This window comes from Tasmannia lanceolata, unplaced genomic scaffold (genome assembly GCF_043159265.1).
Source record: "Tasmannia lanceolata isolate RefF3 unplaced genomic scaffold, GAP_Taslan_0.1 ptg000037l, whole genome shotgun sequence".
Lineage (NCBI taxonomy): Eukaryota > Viridiplantae > Streptophyta > Magnoliopsida > Canellales > Winteraceae > Tasmannia > Tasmannia lanceolata.
This window is the reverse complement of record NW_027518714.1, coordinates 13,948,271-13,954,940: the sequence shown is the minus strand read 5'-3', so window position 1 is coordinate 13,954,940 and position 6,670 is coordinate 13,948,271. Positions and strand designations below refer to the sequence as shown.

The following is a 6,670-nucleotide window of genomic DNA, read 5'->3' as shown; positions in this document are numbered from 1 at the left end:
TGAACGCTTTGGATCATCCAAACAATGTGGGCCCACATTATTTGGATGATTTTTTGGTAGTGTTTGGATTCGGGTAGGGGCCCACATTATTTGGATGATCCAAAGCGTTCATTTGATGGGTCCTGACATAGATATGGTGTGCCCAAAAAATCAGCTCCATCGGATCATCCTAACCCTTCAATCTATGGACGAACCTTCAGCTGATGGGGCAAACTTTAAACAAATTGAAACTACAGGGGTGTATTTGTCACGTTTTAAACTATAGGGGTGGAAGTGGATGTGTCATAAACTAGAGGGGGTGTAAATGTAATTATCACAAAGTTAAAAGTGAAAACCCACGCACCCACTGTTACTGTATGTGAGTGTAATTTCTGCTTCTATGAGTTGAGTTGATTCAAGTGTTTGATTCAGCATTGTTTGATTGTAATTACAACATTGTTTGATTACATCATTGTTTGATTCAAGTGTGATGTGAGTGTAATTACATCATTGTTTGATTCAAGTGTAATGTGAGTGTAATTTCTGCTTCTATGAGTTGAGTTGCCTTGCCAAATAAGAATTTTCCTTAAAAATTTGCGTCAACGTGAAAAAACCCGACCCGACCCGAACCGACCCGAGATTTATCATGGGTAGGGCCGGGTTTGGGAATCGTGGGTTTTCCGAAAAAAAACCCGACCCGACCCGACCCGAGATATTTCTCGGGTAGGGTTGGGTTCTCCAAAACCCGACCCGCCCGACCCGAGTTGCAGCCCTACCCATAGTGTAAAAAAAGTAGTCAAATTACACTAGATAGGGCTGTCTAGGGAAGATGAGGGGTGTAAACTTAATATAACCCGAGCTCGGTAAGGCAGGCTCGCACCTGGCCGAGCCGAGCCGAGCCTGGTTCGAGCCCGAGCCGAGCTTTTGAGCTTAACGAGCTGAGCCGAGCCTGGCCAAGCTCGGCTCGGCTCGGCTCGTTTACACCCCTAGTTTTATGGGATCAAGTTATATCCAATTGAATCTCATCACGGTTTTTGCTTAATGAAAGGGAGGGGAGGCATTTATCTTTAGTTGAGATAGTTGTTAGCTTTAAATTGTTGAGAGCCACGTAGAACTCACCCTCAAAAGCTAGTCCTTAAAAGAAGGTTGCCCAAGTCCTTTATAAGGGCATCCACACCCACTGACTTTTTCTAGGTGGGATCGTTTCTTTCTCGTAGAACCCCAATGTAAATAATCAAAGTGCCGTCAAGATCACCTATCAACTTGATCCATTGAGTAACAGAGTCGTGTTCTTAGTCCAGTTTAATGAAGTAAACTATATATATCTATAACATTTCAAACACAACTTGGAAGACTTTCAAGTGCCACTAAATAGCATAAAAACAAGAAGATTTGCATAGGGTAGAGAAGGTGAGAAACATCCAACCTTCTATTTATTTATTATAGTAAAATATAGGAATAGTAACAAGGCCAGGCAGGTTGGGCATGCCATTCGCAGCAACAGAAGCGCATATGTTTAACATAATTATATTTGTAATATCCATTTTCAGCACCCAATGACTTGCATTTCGTAGTGCAAGCAATTTCCACACCATAGAGAAAATGAAACTTGTACTTTTTAGATATCATTCTTTGTTTCGGGCTGTTGGAGATTGTCCTTCATGTTTGTTTGAGCAACATAGGAGAAAGAAAAAGCTTTGGGCTTCTTTGGAGCCATCGATATTAATTCTTACTTCTAATTACGATTATTCTAATACGAAGAGAACTGATTGCTGAGTCCAAAACTGATTATTTGACTCAAAATCTCACAATCTGTTCTCAAAGTATGAAACAAACCGGGTTTGGAGAGAGAGAGAGAGAGAGAGAGAGAGAGAGAGAGAGAGGGTGGGGGGATGGGGGTGAAGATGTGATGAAAAGTATGAGTACAAGGGCCACAAAGAGTCGCTTCATTAGATTGAAGGAACCCATTTTCTAGCGACAACGGCTCTTGCAAACAACTTAATGATTGGGGGTGAATAGTGTGTTGCCATTGAGCCATTTTTGTAGTGGTGGATGGAGTTGAATCCTTTACATCTCATTAATTTTCTAGATAACTATGACGGAGACTATTCTAATCTAACCTGGTTGCCTAATCTATCTAGTTTCCCCATCTAGCTAACTTGCCTATTCAACTACCAAAAAAGTACCAAGATGATCCAACAGTGAGATCTCAACCCAATCCACAGTGCTTGAGATCTCACCTTTGGAGATTGTGATGTTTTTGTCTACTGAACTAATCAAATACATTGGACAGACAATGGGACCCACTATCATAACAATTAATGTGACCATTTGGGGTTTGTTGGATGGCTACAACTTTTTCCACGGAATGGCTTTTCCAATGCTTTGCTGTCTCATTTTTCAAGGAAATTATTCTCAATGGAAAATTTCCCATGCCTTCTTGAATTATTGCAATTGTATTAGACATCAGAATTGTTTTTCCATGAAGAAAAATCATAATTAGGCGTTGTTACTGCTCAAACCCATCTCAGGTAGATTGAAGGGTCCTCCTTGAGTCTAGCTGGGGCAGAGTGGTCAACTCTCAACATGGCTATCTGCATTAGGGCTGCACGCGGTTCGGATCGGTTCGGTTTAGGGAGTTTTTTTCTAACCAAACCAATCAGATCGGTTTGGAGAAAATCCAAACCAAAACCAAACCGATCAGGGGTATAACCGAACCAAACCAAACCGATTTTGACCGGTTCGGTTCGGTTTGGTTCATGGTTTATCCAGTACAAATCCAAATCAAGTAGTTAAATACATTTATCTTTCCAAAAAAAAAAGGTTTATCTACCAACAAGCTCTCTGAGTAACTCTCTCTCTCTCTCTCTCTCAACAAAAAATGAAGAGATCCCTCCTTCTCTAACCCTAATCGAGGGCCTTATAAAGGGGATGATATATCCCCCCTCCCCCTTTTCTTCTTTTGGACAGCCCCTCTAAGTATTTAGGACTATCTAAGGGGTGGTCTAACGGAAAGGGGTAAATGTATTCTTTACTTTTGATTACAAAGAATTGATATAGACACACCTCCCTTGTTTAAATCACCCCTCTTCTCTTTGCAAATGAAATAACTCACCTTAGATTTGATAATGACAAAAAATCAGTAAGTCTTTTCCTCCATTTCTCCGTTCGGTTAATTTTCAGTTTAAAAATCTAAACTGTGAACCGAACCAATGGGATCGGTTCGCTAAAACTCTAAACCGTGACCAAACAATGCTGAGAAAAACCAAACCAAACCAAACCGAAAGGCCCCGTTTGGCCGGTTTTTTGTGCATCCATAATCTGCATGCAAAAGAGGGTTAGGACTGCCCGGAGTAGTAACTCCGGCAAAACCGTTTGACACTCAAGCCAATAGAGACAATAGATGGAGATAAACACAGAGAAAATTCTATGAGTTCTGAGTGTTCTGTTTCTCATACCTGCGTTCAATCAATGAACCAGAGTCAAATTGGATGGACCCCTCTCTCCCCCTTTGGTGTTTTAAGTGGAGATTTTTCTAAAGGATTAAAGTAAGGAAATGGATCTAAGGTATGGAGCAAGCTTGAAGATCATGGATCCAAAGCCAAGTGATGAAGATCCATAAGAAGAAGACTTGAAGAGTGAAAGCTCATTCCAGATCTATAAGAAGTCAAGTCTTTTGTGAAATAGAATGTACAATCCAATCCCTAAATTAGATTCTATTAGAGGCATCACAAGGGACATAAAAAGACCCTAAATAAGTTAAAACATATCATGGAAATAAAGTGGACCAACGACCAAATGAAAGAGCAAATAGGCAAAAAAACAAAAATTCAATGAAGCTCGGTTGAAAGCACATAGCCCGGTCGACTGAAGCCCAATCGGCCATAAAATAAAATAAATCCAGACTCTAGCTAACGATCAGTGCGCACTGATCGACCGTGAACCAATTTTTCGGTTTCTTAAAAGCCATATTGGCTAGTTGAAAACAACACGTTAGAAGAACCAAACGGCTAGTTTTGGCATTGTTTGCCTATAAAAGGGGTTCCACACCCTTGAACAAGCAATTAATACTCTACACCATATTTGGAAAATCGTTTGAGTGCAAAATCACCGTTATGCCACCCTTGGATCACTTTTGAGGGATTGTATCGGTTACAAATTTGTATACCTTTCGTCTTGTATTCTTGTGGGCTATATTTGTTGTATTTGCCTTGTTGAAGGCTTTCATTCTTAATCATTGTATATGGCAGAGGGCACCTGGAGAGAGCCTAGAAGTCCCTTTGGTGAGCTAGCGAACGTTGCACAGAGCCAGCTTGGTTGGAATTTGGCGAGCGTAGGATGCGCAAAGCCAGCTCGGATGGAATTTGGCGATTGTACAAGGCGCAGAGCCACCTCAATTGAAGTTTGGTAAGTGTACGAGATATGGAGTTACCTGGGGACGTGTACAAGGCGCTTTTGAGGCTTGATTTTTCGTTAAAATTAAAAAACAGAGAGAACAGACGGTGGAGCTCGGTAAGGCTCGCGAGCCACTCTCAAGCCTGGCTGAGCCCAGGTATCGAGCTTAACGAGCCGAGCTGGGCCGAGCTCGGCTCAGCTCATTTACACCCCTATCTACGTCCACAAGCTCTTCACTTTTCTCATAGAATTACATGATTCACAGCCGAACCTATAGTTTATAGATTTTTTTGTTGAGAAAGAAAAACTGAAATGATATCATCAGCACTTGAACTTGAGATAGAAGTCTATCTACAAATAGTTTGATGCATCCATATCTGCACTCCATCCATATCTCATGACCTTATGCACATGTTGTAGGTAACGTCCAAGTCACATTATTTTGCAACAGAAGGTGAAAACATAGAAATATTAAGCACCCATTGTGCAGGCGTAAGTACATCTAGCCCTCCCCAAACCCTGCAATGGCGGGAGCCGGGCTGCACTTAGTAAAACATAGGAATATCAAGCACCGAACCTTCTATTTATTTATTATAGTAAAATATAGGAACAGTAACATGGACAAGGAGCTTTGGGCATGTTAGAAACAGCAACAACGGCTCGGTTGCTTAGGTACTCTTCTGCAATATCCTGCTGTGGCACCAGCTGAACTGCATCTCTTGGAGCAAGCAAAATCCGTCTTGCAAACACCATTAAGGCAGAATTCGGGGGTGGGCACTGGATTTTTTTCATCTGCAGCAGCATGCACTGTATAGGGAAAGATGAAACTTAGACTCGTTAGATATAATAGAGAAGGAAAAGTTTTGGTCTTCTTTGGAACAACCGAAATGAATTCTTATGTGTAATTACTATTATTTTAATACTAGAGCCTTATTTGTTGAAAAATAAATTTATAAAAAAAAAAAAAAAAAAAAAAAAAAAAAAACCGTGTTTGTTTTGGGGATTTTGAGAACTGATTTGAGTTCCAAATTTACTATTTGACTAAAATTTATGTTAAATTTTGAGTCCAATAATCAGTTTTCAGCTCACAGTTGGTTCTCAAATCCAAAACAAAAAGGGTCTCAGAGAGGTTTACCTGAAACGGAGGATGTGATGAAAAGTATGAGCATAAGGGCCACAGAGAATCGCTTCATTGAATCGTATCAAGCCATTTCTCAGCTTTACTGGCTCTTGAAAATAACTTACTGATTGGGGGTGTAGAGAGTGCTGGCATTGAGCCAATTTTATAGTGGAGGATGGTGTTGAATCCTTTAGATGTCATTAATTTTCTACATAACTATGAGGGAGACTATCCTAATCCAATGTAATCTACCTATGCCACCTGTTGGAAATATAATTCAAACTAGCTAGTAGGCCCACCTAAGTTGGCCTTATCTTTTATCCTCTTGTAGAAGGTTTTGAACGAGTGGGAGTCCTTAGGTGAGGTTGCTGTCCTCTTTTAGTTGAGATAGAATAGCTTATTAACTACAAGCTATTTTATAGGGTGATGAAGTATAGCTTTTCTAGTTTATAGGAAATTGAACTTACCATTGAGTTGTGTTGTTCGGATGGGAAAGTAGGAAATGTATGTTTCTTTTGAGTAGATATTGTGACGTGGGAAAGTCTATTTAAAAAAAGGCTTGTTTTGGTTATTTGATATAACTAGTGGACAACCCGTGTGGACAACCCTTGCGAGATGCTTTAAAAATACTTGCATTGAGTTAAACACGATGTTTGTGCCAAATTTCTGCAAAACAAAATCTTTCCATCAAAATGGCATGGAGAAACAACGATTAACACAATACAAAGAGAAACCGTAACAAAAAAATAAAAATAAAATAAAAAATTTAAGAACTTCACAATTATGATGAACCTAATGATAATTTTTTTACAGATTGGGAAAAAGGAAAAAGGAAAATAATATAAAAAAATTACAGATAAAACAATAAAATGAACCTTAAAAAGACAAAAAATCAATACATGGATTGTGATTAAAAAAGGGTTCTCTCAAGGTACATTCTGATATAGAACAGTCTTCAAAGCCCTAAAAATCAAGAAACCAAATGGTTGATTCACTCCTCAAACCCCTAACCCTTGAAACAACGAAAACAAGTGACTAAGGAAAAATACGTAAACACTCTTAACAGAAACAGTTAAACAAAAGCAGGAAAATAGCAAATTTGAAAGAGTAGTAGAAGAAACCCAGCAGGAAAATAGCAAATTTGAAAGAGTAGTGGAAGATACCCAACATTGTAGA

The 6,670-nt window shown here is 39.5% G+C and overlaps 1 long non-coding RNA gene across 1 annotated transcript; it reads right to left on the bottom strand.

Annotated features, from left to right (window-relative positions):
• Positions 1-4,788: 4,788 nt before the first annotated feature.
• Positions 4,789-5,993, bottom strand: LOC143861695 (uncharacterized). Its single transcript, XR_013239985.1, has 2 exons — positions 5,510-5,993; positions 4,789-5,181 (listed from the first exon to the last, which is right to left on the bottom strand). It is a non-coding gene; the product is annotated as an uncharacterized LOC143861695 (long non-coding RNA).
• Positions 5,994-6,670: the final 677 nt, after the last annotated feature.